This window comes from Canis lupus, chromosome X (assembly GCF_003254725.2).
Source record: "Canis lupus dingo isolate Sandy chromosome X, ASM325472v2, whole genome shotgun sequence".
Lineage (NCBI taxonomy): Eukaryota > Metazoa > Chordata > Mammalia > Carnivora > Canidae > Canis > Canis lupus.
Genome location: NC_064281.1, coordinates 69,986,390 through 70,005,417, shown reverse-complemented (window position 1 = coordinate 70,005,417; position 19,028 = coordinate 69,986,390). Strand labels below are relative to the sequence as shown.

General features: G+C 38.0%; 1 non-coding gene across 1 annotated transcript; it reads right to left on the bottom strand.

Moving 5' to 3' along the window:
• Positions 1-16,157: 16,157 nt before the first annotated feature.
• Positions 16,158-16,261, bottom strand: LOC112649578 (U6 spliceosomal RNA). Its single transcript, XR_003129639.1, has one exon. It is a non-coding gene; the product is annotated as a U6 spliceosomal RNA (small nuclear RNA).
• Between the last annotated feature and the right edge of the window lie 2,767 nt (positions 16,262-19,028).

Below are 19,028 nucleotides of genomic sequence, written 5' to 3'. Positions count from 1 at the left end.
CTGAGTAATAACCATTGTATACATAAACCACATCTTCTTTATCCATTCATTTTTCGATGGACACCGAGGCTCCTTCCACAGTTTGGCTATCGTGGACATTGCTGCTAGAAACATTGGGGTGCAGGTGTCCCGGCGTTTCATTGAATCTGTATCTTTGGGGTAAATCCTCAACAGTGCAATTGCTGGGTCGTAGGGCAGGTCTATTTTTAACTCTTTGAGGAACCTCCACACAGTTTTCCAGAGTGGCTGCACCAGTTCACATTCCCACCAACAGTGTAAGAGGGTTCCCTTTTCTCCACATCCTCTCCAACATTTGTGGTTTCCTGCCTTGTTAATTCTCCCCATTCTCACTGGTGTGAGGTGGTATCTCATTGTGGTTTAGATTTGTATTTCCCTGATGGCAAGTGATGCAGAGCATTTTCTCATATGCATGTCGGCCATGTCTATATCTTCCTCTGTGAGATTTCTCTTCATGTCTTTTGCCCATTTCGTGATTGGATTGTTTGTTTCTTTGATGTTGAGTTTCATAAGTTCTTTATAGATCTTGGAAACTAGCCCTTTATCTGATATGTCATTTGGAAATATCTTCTCCCATTCTGTAGGTTGTCTTTTAGTTTTGTTGACTGTATCCTTTGCTGTGCAAAAGCTTCTTATCTTGATGAAGTCCCAATAGTTCATTTTTGCTTTTGTTTCTTTTGCCTTGGTGGATGTATCTTGCAAGAAGTTACTGTGGCCAAGTTCAAAAAGGGTGTTGCCTGTGTTCTCCTCCAGGATTTTGATGGAATCTTGTCTCACATTTAGATCTTTCATCTATTTTGAGTTTATCTTTGTGTATGGTGCAAGAGAGTGGTCTAGTTTCATTCTTCTGCATGTGGATGTCCAATTTTCCCAGCACCATTTATTGAAGAGACTGTCTTCCAATGGATAGTCTTTCCTCCTTTATCGAATATTAGTTGACCGTAAAGTTCAGGGTCCACTTCTAGGTTCTCTATTCTGTTTCATTGATCTATGTGTCTGTTTTTATGCCAGTACCACACTGTCTTGATGACCAAAGCTTTGTAGTACAACCTGAAATCTGGCATTGTGATGCCCCCAGTTATGGTTTTCTTTTTCAATATTCCCCTGGCTATTCGGGGTCTTTTCTGATTCCACATAAATATTAGGATGATTTGTTCCAACTCTCTGAAGAAAGTCCATGGTATTTTGATAGGGATTGCATTAAACGTGTAAATTGCCCTGGTTAACATTGACATTTTCACTATAATAATTCTTCCAATACATGAGCATGGAATATTTTTCCATCTCTTTGTGTCTTCCTCCATTTCTTTCAGAAGTGTTCTGTAGTTTTTAGGGTATAGATCCTTTACCTCTTTGGTTAGGTTTATTCCTAGGTATCTTATGCTTTTGGGTGCAATTGTAAATGGGATTGACTCCTTAATTTCTCATTCTTCAGTCTCATTGTTAGTGGAAAGAAATGCCACTGAATTATCGGCATTGATTTTGTATCCTGTCACACTGTCAAATTGCTGTATGAGTTCTAGCAATCTTGGGGTGGAGGCTTTTGGGTTTTCTATGTAGAGTATCATGTCATTGGTGAAGAGGGAGAGTTTGACTTCTTCTTTGCCTATTTGAATGCCTTTTATTTCTTTTTGTTGTCTGATTGCTGAGGCTAGTACTTCTAGTACTATGTTGAAGAACAGTGGTGAGAGTGGACATCCCTGTCTTGTTTCTGATCTTAGGGGAACGGGTCCCAGTGCTTCCTCATTGAGAATGATATTTGCTGTGGGCTTTATATAGATGGCTTTTAAGATGCTGAGGAATGTTCCTCTATCCCTACACTCTGAAGAGTTTTGATCAGGAATGGATGCTGTATTTTGTCAAATGCTTTCTCTGCATCTATTGAGATGATCCTATGGTTCTTGTTTTTTCTCTTGCTGATATGATCAATCAAATTGATTGTTTTATGAGTTTTGAATCAGCCTTGTGTCCCGGGGATAAATCCCACTTGGTCATGGTGAATAATATTTTTGATGTAATGTTGTATCCTATTGGCCAGTATCTTGTTGAGAATTTTTGCATCCATGTTCATCAGGGATATTAGTCTATAATTCTGCTTTTTGGTGGGGTCTTTGTCTGGTTTTGGAATTAAGGTGACGAAGGCCTCATAGAACAAGTCTGGAAGTATTCCATCTCTTTCTATTTTTCCGATCAGGTTTAGTATAATAGGTATGATTTCTTCTTTAAACGTTTGATAGAATTCCCCTGGGAAGCCATCTGGCGCTGGACTCTTGTGTCTTGGGAGGTTTTTGATGACTGCTTCAACTTCCTCCCTGGTTATTGGCCTGTTCAGGTTTTCTAGTTCTTCCTGTTCCAGTTTTGGTAGTTTGTGGTTTTCCAGAAATGCATCCATTTCTTCTAGATTGCCTAATTTATTGGCGTATAGCTGCTCATAATATGTTTTTAAAATCGTTTGTATTTCCTTGGTGTTGGTGGTGATCTCTCCTTTCTCATTCATGATTTTATTAATTTGAGTCTTCTCTCTCTTCTTTTTAATAAAGCTGGCTAATGGTTTATCTATCTTATTAATTCTTTCAAAGAACCAACTCCTGGTTTTGTTGATGTGTTCCACAGTTCTCTTGGTCTCTATTTCATTGAGTTCTGCTCCAATCTTTATTAACCGTCTTCTTCTGCTGGGTGTAGGATCTATTTGCTGTTTTTTCTCTAGCTCCCTTAGGTGTAAGGTTAGCTTTTGTATTTGAGTTCTTTCCAGTTTTTGAATGGATGCTTGTATTGCGATGTATTTCCCCCTCAGGACTGCTTTTGGTGTATCCCAAAGATTTTGAAAGGTTGTATATTCATTCTCATTAGTTTCCATGAAACTTTTTAATTCTTCTCTAATTTCCTGGTTGGCCCTTTCATCTTTAACAAAATGATCCTTAACCTCCAAGTGTTTGAAATCCTTCCAAACTTCTTCTTGTGATTTAGTTCTAATTTCAAAGCATTATGGTCTGAAAATATGCAGGGGATAATCCCAATCTTTTAGTATCGGGTCAGACCTGATTTGTGACCCAGTATGTGGTCTCTTCTGGAGAAAGTTCCTTGTGCACTTGAGAAGAATGTGTATTCAGTTGTGTTTGGATGTAAAGTACTGTAAATATCTGTGAAATCCATCTTGTCCAGTGTATCATTTAAAGCTCTTGTTTCTTTGGAGATATTGTGCTTAGAAGACCTATCGATTGTAGAAAGTGCTACACTGAAGTCACCAAGTATAAGTGTATTATTATCTAAGTATGTCTTAACTTTGGTTATTAATTGATTGATATATTTGGCAGCTCCCACATTTGAGGCATAAATATTGACGATTGTTAACTCCTCTTGTTTGATAGATCCTTTAAGTATGATATAGTGTCCCTTTTCATCTCTCACTACAGTCTTCGGGAGAAACTTTAGTTTATCTGATATAAGGATGGCTTACTCTGCTTTCTTTTGAGGACCATTTGAATGGTACATGGTTCTCCAAGCTTTTATTTTCAGGCTGTAGGTGTCTTTGTGTCTAAAATGAGTCTCTTGTAGACAGCAAATAGACGGGTCTTGCTTTTTTATTTATTTTTATTTTTGGGGGTGTCTTGCTTTTTTATCCAGTCTGAAACCCTGTTCCTTTTGATGGGGTCTTTAAGCCCATTCACGTTCAGAGTTACTATTGAAAGATATGAATTTAGTGTCATCATGATACCTATTCAGTCCTTGTTTTTGTGGATTGTTCCATTGGACTTCCTCTTTCTTTTATAGAGTCCCCCTTAATATTTCTTGGAGAACTGGTTTGGTGGTCCCATATTCTTTCAGTTTCTATCTTGGAAGCTCTTTATCTCTCTTTTTTCTTTTTTCTTTTTTTCTTTTTTATTATTTTTTTTAATCCCTCTTTCTATCCTGAATGAGAACCTGGTGAATAAAGTATTCTTGGTTGCATGTTCTTCTCATTTAGGACCCTGAATATATCCTGCCAGCCCTTTCTGGCCTGCCAGGTCTCTGTGGAGAAGTCTGCTGTTAATCTAATATTTCTCCCCATGAAAGAGGCTTCTTGTCTCTTGCTGCTTTAAGGATCTTCTCTTTATCTTTGGAACTTGCAAGCTTCACTATTAAATGTCGAGGTGTTGAGCGGTTTTTACTGATTTTATGGGGGGAATCTATTTCCTGGATCTGAATTCCTGTTTCCCTTCCCAGATTAGGAAAGTTTTCAGCTAGGATTTGTTCAAATACATATTCTGGCCCTCTGTCCCTTTCGGCGCCCTTGGGAACCCCAAATAAACGTAGGTTTTTCTTCCTCAGGCTGTCGTTTATTTCCCTTAATCTAACCTCATGGTCTTTTAATTGTCTTTCTCTTTTTTCCTCAGTTTCCCTCTTTGCCATTAACTTGTCTTCTATGTCCCTCACTCGTTCTTCTACCTCGTTAACCCTCATCATTAGGACCTCTAGTTTGGATTGCATCTCATTTAATTGATTTTTAATTTCTGCCTAATTAGATCTAAATTCTGCAGTCATGAAGTCTCTTGAATCCTTTATGCTTTTTTCTAGAGCCACCAGTAACTTTATAATAGTGCTTCTGAATTGGCTTTCTGACATTGAATTGTAATCCAAATTTTGTAACTCTGTGGGAGAGAGGACTGTTTCTGATTCTTTCTTTTGAGGTGAGTTTTTCTTTCTAGTCATTTTGCTCAGTGCAGTGGCCAAAAACAAGTTGTGTTGGGAAATGGAGAAAAAGAGAGAAGAAAAAGAAGAAAAGAAAAAAAAATGAAGAAAAGAAAAAAAATGTGGGGGAAGCAAACAGAAAACAAAAAACAAGGGGGAGTATCCACTGATTCTGTATACTGTAAATCCCTTGACTTTCCCTGGAGCTTTCCAGTGCTGCTTGGTCAATAATTTGTTTTGCCCTTGTCTGTCTAGCTGGTCTTCTGGTGGAGGGACCTGCTGTGCTTATTCTCAGGTGTGAGCACTGGGGGGAGCTGTTCAGCCCCCTGGCTGGTGCATGGCTCAGTGAAAGTGGTTTAACCTGTTTATCCTGTGAGGCCACTGTGAGGCTCAGTGGGGGTTGTTTATCCTATCAGGCCCCAGGAGGAACAACAATATTGGCAGAGGCCAATTCTCCAGTCCTAGAATCTGTTCCTGCAGTAACTGAGGAGCTCTCCATCTGCAGGGGCTGGATCCTCCGGGGGCGGGGCCGCTGATATGCCCAGCTCAGGGCTGCCCTGCAGCGGGAGTGTCCTTGCTGTAGTGTGCCCTCTTGGCCTCTGCCTGTCTGGTGGGAGCACAGGATCTTGGGCTGTGTCCCCCAGTGCCCTGTGCTCCCGGGGCTGCGCTGCTGGAATCGCACTCCCGGCCGCGCAGCTCCCTCCTTCCGCGTGGAGTCTCTGCCCGAGCAGCCCCCCAAGCCGCTCCCGGGTCCAGCCGGGTGTGGGCTTCAGCCCTTTAGGGAGTTCGGCCCGAGGTGTGATGCGCTCTCCCTCCAGGCGCAGTTCCTCTGCTAGTGCCCCTGGGAGCCTGAGGGCATCCCCACCCCTCCTAGGATCCTGCTCCAATTCCCTGGGAGTGCTTTTTGGTCCGGGAAGGTTGGTGAAGCCCCTGCTTCTCTGGGAAGGGGCTTTCCTGTCCTGGGGGCACTCGCCCTGACCTTAGTCTGGCTCCCCTCCCTCTTGGATGCCTTTTGTTTCTTTATTTCTTTATTTTCCCCGTCTTCCGACCTTGATAGAAGCGCGAACTCTTCTCACTGTAGAATTCCAGCTGTTTTCTCTTTAAATCTCAAGCCGAATTTGTAGGTTTTCAGGATGATTTGAAAGTTATGTATGTAATTTTCTGGGGATAGGTGACTTGGGGACCGTAGTCTTCCGGCATCTTGCCCCGCCTCATAATCAGGTTTCTTGACTATTAATCACTTTCTGAATCTTCTAGCCACAGTTAGTGTTTGACAGTTATTGTTAGAATATATTATTTTTTAGTACAAGTTGTACAGGCTTATAGCTTACTTCCTAGGAAAGCATCAATTATCAAGAACAAGATATTACGAAAGTATCAAAGATCATCTTTTCTTGAGAACTATGACCTTAAGGCATGTGTATTAGTTTGCTAGGTCTGGTGTAACAAAATACCACAGACTGAGTGGTTTCAACAATAGATATTTACTTTCTCATGATTCTGGAGGCTAGAAGTCCGATCAAGGTATCAGCAGGATTGGTTCTCCTGAGGCCTCTCTTCTTAGCTTGCAGATGGCTGTCTTCTTGCCATGTCTTCACATGGCCTTTTCTCTGTGAGTGCACATCTCTTTTGTCTCTTCTTCTTAGTATAAGGATACTAGTCTTAACAGATTAGGGCCCCATCCTTATGACCTCAGGAACCTAAATACCTCTTTATAGGCCCTATGTCAAAACATAGTCACATTATGAAGTACTGGTGGCTAGAAATTCAACATAGGACATTTGAAGGAACACAATTCAGTTCACAACAGGCGTTTCTCATTAGGCAAATATGCCTTCATCTGATGAATCTGAGAGCTATAATCACATTCTAAAAGATGTCAACATCAATATGAAACCCTGTATAAAATTAAAGACATTCCTTGAAGATTTAAGCTTGAAACAATGCTTGAAATAAAGAATCCTAATAAATGGATAAACAGAGGCTTGATCCTGCATGCAGTGCTAGAAAGAAAAAGAAGAAAGAAGCAAATAAGAAGCACCTAGATTACCTGGGGGAAAACAGAAGTCCCAATCCTTCAAAATATAGAATGTAAGTAATAGTAGAAAATGTCAAGTACCCTAATTAATCTGTGACACAAGTCACTATGTGACTATAGTTTTTATTTCAAGGAAGTGCTTACATTTTGACTGCTTATTCAGTCAGAGTTCTCACTTTTTAACAATCATCCCAATTCATAATTGGAGTTTAGAATGGGTCAGACCAAGATTGACTGGAACCCATATCTGACTTATTACTAGAAGGGCAGGATAAAAATATGAGATACAAGAGTATAAACTGAGATCCAAGGAGGTCTGCCACCAAGTTCTGACAGACAATATAGACATGAACAGCAGGCCAATTGGCTTCAGGTAGGCCTTCAGTGGGCATCATAAGCTAGCAATAGAAACCGAAATTTAAGATGGAGCCCAAGGTTCTGCCAAGACTCAGTGGTTGGTCATAATCCCAGACTTGGAAGAATGGTGTAGGAACCATTCTTCGTGCATGCAGAGATTCAGGCAGAAGAACAAGATCTAGTTTTAGGACCTAGGCTACCTATTAGAATGTGATACACAGAAAACAGTGAGAACCAGAGTACAAGCCACCATAGGGACACCAGGAGGGCACCTTGATACAGAACAGGTAAGCTATTGGCTGCCCTAGGGCTCCCTGTCTTCCTTCTGCCTAGGAGGATAATTGATCTCAGAGTTTGGGGTAGTTTTAGAACTTGATTCAAGAGTTAAAAGGCTCAGAAAGTCTTAGGTGCAGGGATCTGGTATACCATTCCTCCCTATTAGGATAGCGAGTGTCATTGCCACCTGCTTGTTTTTTTTTTTTTTTTTAAATTAAATTAATCAGGTTTGGCAGCAAAATAATCCAAAAATTCTTCCTAGAAAGCATTGTTCTGGCAGTGTTGGATCAACTCGATAGCCTATAATAGAGCTTGTACTTTCCTTAGGACACTCGTATTCAATCTTGCCACTGTGACTGATTGTCTTTCCACAGCAGAGACAGCAATTTCATCCACCATCAGCATCCCCATAAATATTAACCTCATCAAATAATAGAAATTATGTACTACTTACTTTTCCCCAGGACAGTTTTAAGGAGAAGGAAGGCAATTAAGAATCACCTACATTACCTAAGGGAGATATATTTTTAAGAGTGGATTTCTGTGCTTGTTGGCCATATCTATGTCTTCCTCTGTGAAATTTCTGTTCATGTCTTTAGCCCATTTCATGATTGGATTGTTTATTTCTTTGCTGTTGAGTTTCATAAGTTCTTTATAGATCTTGGATACTAGCCCTTTATCTGATAGGTCATTTGCAAATATCTTCACCCATTCTGTAGGTTGCCTTTTAGTTTTGTTGACTGTTTCTTTTGCAGAAGATTTTTATCTTGACTAAGTCCCATTAATCCATTTTTGCTTCTGTTTCTCTTTCCTTCATGGATGTATCTTGCAAGAAGTTGCTGTGGCCAAGTTCAAAAAGGGTGTTGCCTGTGTTCTCCTCTAGGATTTTGATGGAATCTTGTTTTACATTTAGATCTTTCATCCATTTTGAGTTTATCTTTGTGTATGGTGTAAGAGAATGGTCTAGTTTCGTTCTTCTGCATGTGGATGTCCAATTTTCCCAGCACCATTTATTGAAGAAACTGTCTTTTTTCCAGTGGATAGTCTTTCCTCCTTTGTTGAATATTAGTTGACCATAGAGTTGAGGGTCCACTTCTGGATTCTCTATTCTGTTCCATTGATCTATGTGTCTGTTTTTGTGCCAGTAGCACACTGTCTTGATGACCACAGCTTTGTAGTACAACCTGAAATCTGGCATTGTGATGCCCCCAGCTATGGTTTTCTTTTTCAATATTCTCCTGGCTATTCGGGGTCTTTTCTGATTCCACACATATCTTAAGATGATTTTTTCCAACTCTCTGAAGAAAGTCCATGGTATTTTGATCGGGATTGCATTAAATGTGTACATTGCTCTGGGTATCATTCACATTTTCACAATATTAATTCTTCCAATCCATGAGCATGGACTGTGGAGGTTCCTCAAAGAGTTAAAAATAGATCTGCCCTACGACCCAGCAATTGCACTGCTGGGGATTTACCCCAAAGATACAGATGCAGTGAAACGCCAGGACACCTGCTCCCTGATGTTTATAGCAGCAATGTCCACAATAGCCAAACTGTGGAAGGAACCTCGGTGTCCATTGAAAGATGAATGGATAAAGAAGATGTGGTATATGTACACCATGGAATATTACTCAGCCATTAGAAATGACAAAAACTCACCATTTGCTTTGACATGGATGGAACTGGAGGGTATTTTGCTAAGTGAAATAAGTCAATCAGAGAAGGACAAACATTATATGTTCTCATTCATTTGGGGAATATAAAAAATAATAAAAGGGAAAGGAGAGAAAATGAGAGAAAATATCAGTGAGGGTGACAAAACATGTGAGACACTTAACTCTGGGAAATTAACAAGGGGTGGTGCAAAGGGAGGTGGGTGGGGGGTTGGGGTGAATGGGTGATGGGCACTGAGGGGGTAGTTGATGGGGTGAGCCCCGGGTGTTATGCTCTATGTTGGGAAATTGAACTCCAATAAAAAAAAAGGGTTTTTGCAATACATGTTACCCTGCAGCTAGATTGAAGCAATGTAGCTTCCCTGAGGCTTGGTTTGTTCACCACCTGGAAGTATCAGTTGGTACAGATCGTAACAGTTTGTTTAAAGGCAATGACCACACAGAGCCTGTGATATCGGTGGTTTTTGGTCTTTAATGCCTGTGTACTTGATTCTAGTTCCAAGATGTGTATTTATTTATTCAGTGTAGGATCTGGAAGATATTTAATTTATATTAATGAAAATAAGTAAATTGAATCTCCTTGCTTGCATTTACTGTGTACTACATTTAGTCAGTGTTTTACAAATAATATATTAAAATTAGTAATATAGAATGCAATTGAAGTTCTTGTTCAACTTTGAATAGAAGAATTAAAGAAATATAGAACCCAAAGGGGCATCATTTTGCCCAGTGTTATGGGTTGAATTGTGTCCCGCAAAAGATATGTTGAAGCCTAATCCTTGGTATCTGTTAATGTGACCTTCTTCGGAAACAGGGGTTTTGGAGAATTAATTAAATAAAATGAGGTCATAATGGATGAAGGTGGGTTCTAATCCAATGTAACTGCTGTCACATTATAATAGGAAAAACTTGAAACTTGACACAGACAGATACAAAGAAGCCATGTGAAGACAGAGGCAGAGATTGGAATTATGCTGCCATAAACCAAGGAAAGTCTGGGGCTATCAAAAGTTAGATGAAGCAAGGAAGGATCCACCTGTAGAGGCTACAGAGGGAGCATGACTTTGCCAACACCATTATTTCAGACTTCTAGCCTCTATATCTGTGAAAGAATAAGAGTCTGGTTTTAAGCAACTCAATTAGTGGCACTTTTTTTTTTTAAACACCAGATCTTGGAAATGAATACACTGCTTTATAGCTCTTGTCAGGATTGTACTTAAAAAGGGTCAGTTAGATTTTAGAACATGCCAGGCAGTTTTTAAGATATTTGAGGTTTGACTAATGGGTGTAGGGAAGCCACAGACAACTAAATTACCACATAAAAACATGCAGAAAAACTGTACTTGAGTAGCTCAAAGTACCTAGTAATGTTTCTTGAGTGAATGACTGGTGTTTTTCGGTACCACAGGGTATTTTTTTTATGACTTGTTTATGTATATCTTAGAAACACTTCAAGTGTCAAAAGAGGAAATTCAGACTTTTCAATTAGTTAGGTGGTTTGCTTTTTAGCCAAATTTCAAACCATTTGTGGTTATCTGGGTCATATTTCTCTCCCAGCAAGGTTTTTAACTATTAGTTATGAAACAATTTGATATGAATTCTGCTAAAAATCTTAGTAGTAACAACAAAACATCATTATTTTCATCCATGATATATGAATTAGCAAGCTAGTATCATTGATCAATGCCTCTCCATTCTTTTAGGAAGATCATTAATGGGAGAGTTTATAATAGCACAAACATTTGAGGTGCCTATAGCACAAATGTTTAGACTTCTTAGGATAGTAGTAGGGAGTATGATAGTTAATTCCATAATTCTGTTTTATTGGCACATACAAAGAGAGAGAAACCTAAAGCCTTATTCTACAGAAATATTGTTTCCTTTCCATAGCCTGACTTTCAGCCTTTTGCTCTGAAGCAGTAACAGTATTTTGGTATAGGACACAGATGGGGCTATTTTTTTTTTTAACATTTTCATCACTATACTTTTCTGGCCATCATTACTCATAATACCACGTGTTCCCATAAATCTACATAAGTGGGTAGTTCACTCATTCAGAAAATAAAGGGATGGGAATTTGCTGGAGATTTTCAGAAAGGTACCATAATTAGTTACAGAAATTATGCAAGTAGCACAGTTGCATTCGTGTTTGTAGAGAATTTATTCAGTAAATATGGATAGGCATTAAGGTAGATAATTCATTAGGATTTTACAGAAATAAATGAAAGCCATTTGTATTTTTGATGCTTGCAAATCTGATACCCGAAGTTAATAGATGTAGATACAGATGATCCTTAAACAATACAGGGAATGGGATGCTGAACCCCTACACAGTCAAAAATCTGCATATAACTTTTAACTCCCCCAACACTTAGCTACTAGTAGCTTCCTATTGACTGGAAGCCTTACCAATAACATACAGAGTCAATTAACACATATTCTGTATGTTATATATTATATACTGTATTTTTTCATAAAGTAATCTAGAGAAAAGAAAATGTTATGAACAAAATCATAAGGCAGAAAATATACATTTACAGTACTGTACTATATTTATTGGAAACAAATCTGTGTATAAGTAGGCCCATGCAGTTCAAACCCCTGTTGTTCAAGGGTCAAATGTATTTTCTGTTCAATATAATTGGTAATTAGATAACAACACCTATATTTTCCAACTGCAATGGCAGAAAAATATTAGACGTTATTGCAATATGAGCATTCCTGCATTTTTAATTTTTACTTAGAAGGTTGCTGTAATAACTGAGTTGTTAGAGAAGATAAGAGCTTATGAAATTTATATTTAGAGAAAAGTGAAAGCCAAGTGAGTTAAGTTCAAGTAAGACAAGCAGTGGGTATGAGATTATTTAAACTCTCTGAAAGCAAGAGACAAGTAGTGGAAGAGGGACAAGAAATTCAGTGCACATGGTTTGACAGTATCTGTAAATAATGGTATACATTCTCTTTCTGTTATTATTTAAAGCTGGCTAGTAGACAGAAGCTATAAAAACAGCTGGCCAGGACAACCTTTTTTTCACTTCTGAAAACTTACCAAACATTTTTAATGTCAAGATCCAGGATCTCAGTGGGTTTACACAAATAATGATTGTAGAAGGAACACACACACACACATACACACACACACACACACCCTTAGTCTCCAGTGTTTTTCGTCTAAATTGATCTAGAATATTATACTATGAGTTAGCATACAATTTATTACTTAGCAAATGGAAAAATATGTCAGAGACATTAGCCCCCAAGCAGGATTTAGTCTCAAGTCCCATTTTGTCTATGTTAAAATAAATCAGTTTAATTTTGCCTACAATTACAGAGTATTAGACTTGGAAAGGACCAGAAAATAGAAAGGCCCTTTCTTTTCACATTTTATTTCATCCTTTGTACAAATTATCGAATGCCTACTATGTATTAGGCTCTTTAATAGATGTTAGGGGATATAGTGGTAAATATGATAGTCCTTTTTCTTAAAAAATCTCAAAATCCAGGGAAGTGCCTTTCAAACATTAATATATATACAGATAAGTTGGCAAATCCTATTAAAATGTAGACCTTAATCCCTAATTCAGTACGTCTAGAATGGGGCTTGAGATTCTGCATTTCTAACAAGTTCCTAGGTGATACTCATGCTGCTGGTCCACAGACCACAGTTTGAGACACAAGAGTTTAAAGGATGGATATATAAGAAGCAGGTCTAAGGAGGCTAAGTAACCTGTCCAATATTATAAAAAAAAATCTAATGATAGAACCCAGAGTCCTGACTCTTAGCCCAGTGCCCCTTCTATTCCTTCACACTACTCTGAAGTTCAGAGTTTATTTATTATTTGGCTTAGGCATCACTCACACATTTGAAATGCTTATAATGGTTGAACTTAAATGCTGGTAATTTACTGATAAGTGTTGCAAATTTCTGTTTGCATTAGAAGATGTATTTAAAAGAGAATGCTTGGAAAGGTGGCCCTTCCACAGAAATTCTAGAGCCCAGGGGAAAGATACTCAAATCCAAGAAATATGCACAGATCGGCTAAATACAATCAATTACTGCATGTACTCATTTGTACACGAAACATTTATTCATAGTCTACTCTAGGCATAGACAATAATCTTTACTCACATCTATAATACATTGTACAGTGCTAAGAACACAAAGAAAGGCCTTTTGGCTGAAAGACAACACTGAAGTAGATACTATGTAAGATCAACTGTAGTGTTTGACTCCTCTCCTGAAGGAATTTGAGATCTTGTAAGAACAAGCTTTACATCATTCCCAGAAAATAATTCTTAATATGAGCAAGATTAGGATCTTGTGATATAAACTATTAAGTAGTGCTGGAGCAATTAAAAGTTGTGGAAAGTTATGTAGAGACTGGGACTCATCAGATGTTTTGATAAAGTACCTGAAAATTCAAATGAAGTATAAAGAGATTGGAGCATTTGTGTATTCTTTGGGAAGGCACCATGAGAATATTTAAAATAGGGGGACTCTGAAAAAGTGCAGAGACAGCATTGACAATGAGAAGTTTAGTTGATGATAGTAGATTGACTTGGTATGGTGGAATTTGGAGGGTGGAGGTCCTAATGTTAGGGAAAACTATTGTATAAATATAGGATAAACATTCTTAAGGAATGTTGTCTAAAAACACATAATACAAATGTATAACATAAGGTTCTTACTTTGTTCTGACTTCCCAATGTTAAGATATTATCATCACTTTATTAAAATTTATCACTCAACTTATTTATTTAGTTAGGAGTCCAGATTTATCTAATGTTAAAATGTAGAAAGTAGTTTGAATTATACTGGAGCTTAAAAAATATTTGTATATTTTATTGAGTTCAGGGAGTGTGGCTTTAAGTAAGCTCACTAATATCCTGTTATCCAGCTTTTTAGGTAAAAAAACAACCTTTAAAATGCACTGCAATACATTAGAATACATTAGAAGACAGTGTCTTTTTTTATAATAAATTTATTTTTTATTGGTGTTTAATTTACCAACATACAGAATAACACCCAGTGCTCATCCCGTCAAGTGCCCCCCTCAGTGTCCGTCACCCAGTCACCCCGACCCCCCGCCCTCTTCCACTTCCACCACCCCTAGTTCATTTCCCAGAGTTAGGAGTCTTTATGTTCTGTCTCCCTTTCTGATATTTCCCACACATTTCTTCTCCCTTCCCTTCGATTCCCTTTCACTATTATTTATATTCCCCAAATGAATGAGAACATACACTGTTTGTCCTTCTCTGATTGACTTACTTCACTCAGCATAATACTGTCCAGTTCCATCCACGTCGAAGCAAATGGTGGGTATTTGTCATTTCTAATGGCTGAGTAATATTCCATTGTATACATAAACCACATCTTCTTTATCCATTCATCTTTCGATGGACACCGAGGCTCCTTCCACAGTTTGGCTATTGTGGACATTGCTGCTAGAAACATCGGGGTGCAGGTGTCCCGGCGTTTCATTGCATCTGAATCTTTGGGGTAAATCCCCAACAGTGCAACTGCTGGGTCATAGGGCAGGTCTATTTTTAACTCTTGGAGGAACCCCCACACAGTTTTCCAGAGTGGCTGCACCAGTTCACATTCCCACCAACAGTGTAAGAGGGTTCCCTTTTCTCCGCATCCTCTCCAACATTTGTGGTTTCCTGCCTTGTTAATTTTCCCCATTCTCACTGGTGTGAGGTGGTATCTCATTGCGGTTTTGATTTGTATTTCCCTGATGGCAAGTGATGCAGAGCATTTTCTCATGTGTATGTTGGCCATGTCTATGTCTTCCTCTGTGAGATTTCTCTTCATGTCTTTTGCCCATTTCATGATTGGATTGTTTGTTTCTTTGTTGTTGAGTTTAAGAAGTTCTTTATAGATCTTGGAAACTAGCCCTTTATCTGATACGTCATTTGGAAATATCTTCTCCCATTCTGTAGGTTGTCTTTTAGTTTTGTTGACTGTATCCTTTGCTGTGCAAAAGCTTCTTATCTTGATGAAGTCCCAATAGTTCATTTTTGCTTTTGTTTCTTTTGCCTTCGTGGATGTATCTTGCAAGAAGTTGATGTGGCCAAGTTCAAAAAGGGTGTTGCCTGTGTTCTCCTCTAGGATTTTCATGGAATCTTGACTCACATTTAGATCTTTCATCCATTTTGAGTTTATCTTTGTGTATGGTGAAAGAGAGTGGTCTAGTTTCATTCTTCTGCATGTGGATGTCCAATTTTCCCAGCACCATTTATTGAAGAGACTGTCTTTCTTCCAATGGATAGTCTTTCCTCCTTTGTTGAATATTAGTTGACCATAAAGTTCAGGGTCCACTTCTGGGTTCTCTATTCTGTTCCCTTGATCTATGTGTCTGTTTTTGTGCCAGTAGCACACTGTCTTGATGACTACAGCTTTGTAGTACAACCTGAAATCTGGTATTGTGATGCCCACAGGTATGGTTTTCTTTTTTAAAATTCCCCTGGCTATTCGGGGTCTTTTCTGATTCCACACAAATCTTAAAAAATATTTCTTCTAACTTTCTGAAGAAAGTCCATGGTATTTTGATCGGGATTGCATTAAACGTGTAAATTGTCCTGGGTAACATTGAGATTTTCACAATATTAATTCTTCCAATCCATGAGCATGGAATATTTTTCCATCTCTTTGTGAGAAGACAGTGTCTTGTAATACATTAGAAGAGTGATAGCTATCTGGTGCAATCTTAGATTTATAACTCCTCATAGAATAAATGCATCGAATATTCTGTACATTATTTCTACAGCATGTCTAAAGTTACTATGAACACTATGATAGAGATATAATCAACATCGATCTACATTTTATTGTGAAGTTTCTTAACATAAATCTCTAGTGAATTTCCATTTAACATATATTTGGCCTATGAATGACTTAGAAGAATATAAGAAAGAGAAATGAAAGAGGATGAGTTACTTGGCTAGTATAAATTGAGGCAAAAATAACCCATTGATAATAGTTGATATCTTTTTAAATTTCTGAATATTACTTCTGAATTTATCATGAACTTGACTCAAATGCTTGCAATCTTTAAGAGTATAATTACTTGGAACTTTCCATGCTGCCTTTTTTTGACTCATATATTCTATTTTTTTCTTTTCTTTTAATTAAGTACTTCACAAATTTGCGTGTCATCCTTGCGCAGGGGCCATGCTAATCTCTCTGTATCATTACAATTTTAGTATATACACTGCCAAAGCAAGCACTCAAATATACTATTTTCTTTTGCAAATGCATTTTTGAGTGTTTCTGATTAAGCTCCTAATGTATTAACACATGTGTAAATTTAGTTTTATCCTATCTAAAGTAGCAGCTAAGAAACACTCTTTGGCAATCACTGTAATGAGTACTTTGCATATTATGGAATATATCTCCTTGTTTGTGTACAGACTGTGTTGATCATACAAGGCTTAACCCATTCAATTTCTTTTTATATTTCTCTACTTCAGAGGTTAGTGCCTATCTACATTTCCTCACTCTGAGCCTACAACATAGAAATCCCTTGGGTCCTTCCACCCTGTGTTTGCTTCCTTTAACTTGTGGCATCTCCAGTTCTGTCTCTGGCAGCTGTTGGGGAAACCTCTTTTTTAACATTCCCTGACAGGCCTGAGATAATTCTGGGAAGCTTTACTAACTTGCCCTTCTAAATCTCTAGTGCTATCTTTCCTTTGTAGATGTTTTGCTGTGTTTTTTGTAACTATAAATGTATTTCAGGTGAACCACAGTAGTTTAAGTTGCTGCAGGCTTTCTCATGCTAAGGTTCCAAACAAGTTTTAACAGGAGGTTGGCATAAAGCCTTGATTGCTAATTCTGCAATAGACTGCTTTTCACAATGGGACATCCTATAATATTTGATACAGTCTTTAAAGCAAATGATTTCTGCCTTGTATTATTACTGCTTGCATCATACTTATTCTCAGCTTTAAAAAGATTCCATGTCTTTACTTTCATATATGGGCTTGATTTTATTTAAAATTCTAAAAGAAAGTTAGAGGTTTCTAAGGTAATAAGGATTTTATGTTGGAGAAACAGGTAAAAGAGGTATCAGTAAGGTCAAATGAATTGATACATAAATATAGTAAATGCTACTTTCTGGAAACATTATCTCTATAAAGATTAAAGTGTGTTTTCTTGGCGGCAATTTGTAAATAGGTAGAAGGAATGCTACTTGGGTAAAATTTGAGCAGTCAGACTCAGATATTTTAGTGTCTTTCCAATAGCCCAGGATCAGGGGCCAGCTTAACAGTCTAGTTTGAGGTGACAAAGATGTGCTCAGAATCTCACAAATAAATCCACAGTGCAGTGAATCCAATGCCAAATAATGGAGACTACATCACTTGTGACGTAGAAAGAAGTAGAATGTCACATTGATGAGGAAATCGTTGAAAACAGAATCTGAGCTGTAACTGCTAATGGTTGCTGTGTAAGTCACATTGATCTATTATGTCCAATTATTTTTCACTTAGTTATCAAACAAAAAATTTTAACATTCTAACAGGAGAACTGAGCTATACTTTACTCTGTCTTATGATTCTGTTTGTCAACTAAGTTTTGTTGGTGATTTCTTATTATAAAGTTATTTAGATCATATATTATAGCACATTAATTCATTGAACAATTTATTGAAAAAACATGGAATCTCAATGTTTTCTTTTTGTTTTCATGAACCATATGAATTGTAAATATATAAGTTATATAAATGTTATATCCCTACTTTTTGTATTTTTTTTTGTATACTTTTTTATTGGAGTTCGATTTGCCAACATATAGTATAACACTCAGCGCTCATCCTGTCAGGTGCCCCACTCAGTGTCCATCACCCAGTCACTCCATCCCCCTGTGCACCTCCCCTTCCACTACCCTTTGTTCGTTTCTCAGAGTTAGGAGTCTCTCATGTCCTGTCACCCTGATATTTCCCACTCATTTTCTCTCCCTTCCCCTATAATCACTTTAACTATTTCTTATATTCCCTGTATGAGTGAAACCATATAATTGTCCTTTTCCAATTGGCTTACTTCACTCGGCATAATAACCTCCAGTTCCATCCAAGTTGAAGCAAATGGTGGGTATTCATCATTTCTAATGCCTGAGTAATATTCCATTGTGTGTGTGTGTGTGTGTGTGTGTGTGTGTCGCATCTTCATTATCCATTCACCTTTCGATAGACACTGAGGCTCCTTCCACGGTTTGGCTATTGTGGACATTGCTGCTATAAACGTTGGGGTGCAGGTGTCTTGGTTTTTCACTGCATCTAATATTTGGGGAAATCCCCAGTGCAAATGCTAGGTCAGGGGTAGCTCTATCTTTAACTCTTTGAAGAACCTCCACACAGTTTTCCAGACTGGCTGTACCAGTTCACATTCCCACCAACAGTGCAGGAGGGTTCCCCTTTCTTCACATCCACTCTAACATTTGTTGTTTCCTGTCTTGTTAATTTTCACCATTCTCACTGGCACTAGTGTGAGGTGGTATCTCACTGTGGTTTTGATTTGTATTTCCCTGATGGCAAGTGATGCAGAGTATTTTCTCATGTACTTCTTAGCCATGTGTATGTCTTCTTTGGTAAAGTTTCTGTTCACTTGTTTTGCCCATTTCATGATTGGATTGTTTGTTTCTTTGCTGTTGAGTTTCATAAGTTCTTTATAGATGTTGGATACTAGCCCTTTATCTGATAGGTCATTTGCAAATATCTTCTCCCATTCTGTAGGTTGCCTTTTAGTTTTGTGGACTGTTTCTTTTCCTGTGAAGAAGCTTTATATCCTGATTAAGTCCCATAGTTCATTTTTGCTTTTGTTTCCCTTACCTACACAGACATAACTTGCAAGAAGTGCTGTGGCCAAGTTCAAAAGGGTGATGCCTGTGCTCTCCTCTAGGATTTTGATGGAATCTTGTCTCACATTTAGATCTTTCATCCATTTTGAGTTTATCTTTGTGTATGGTGAAAGGGAGTGGTCTAGTTTCATTCTTTTGC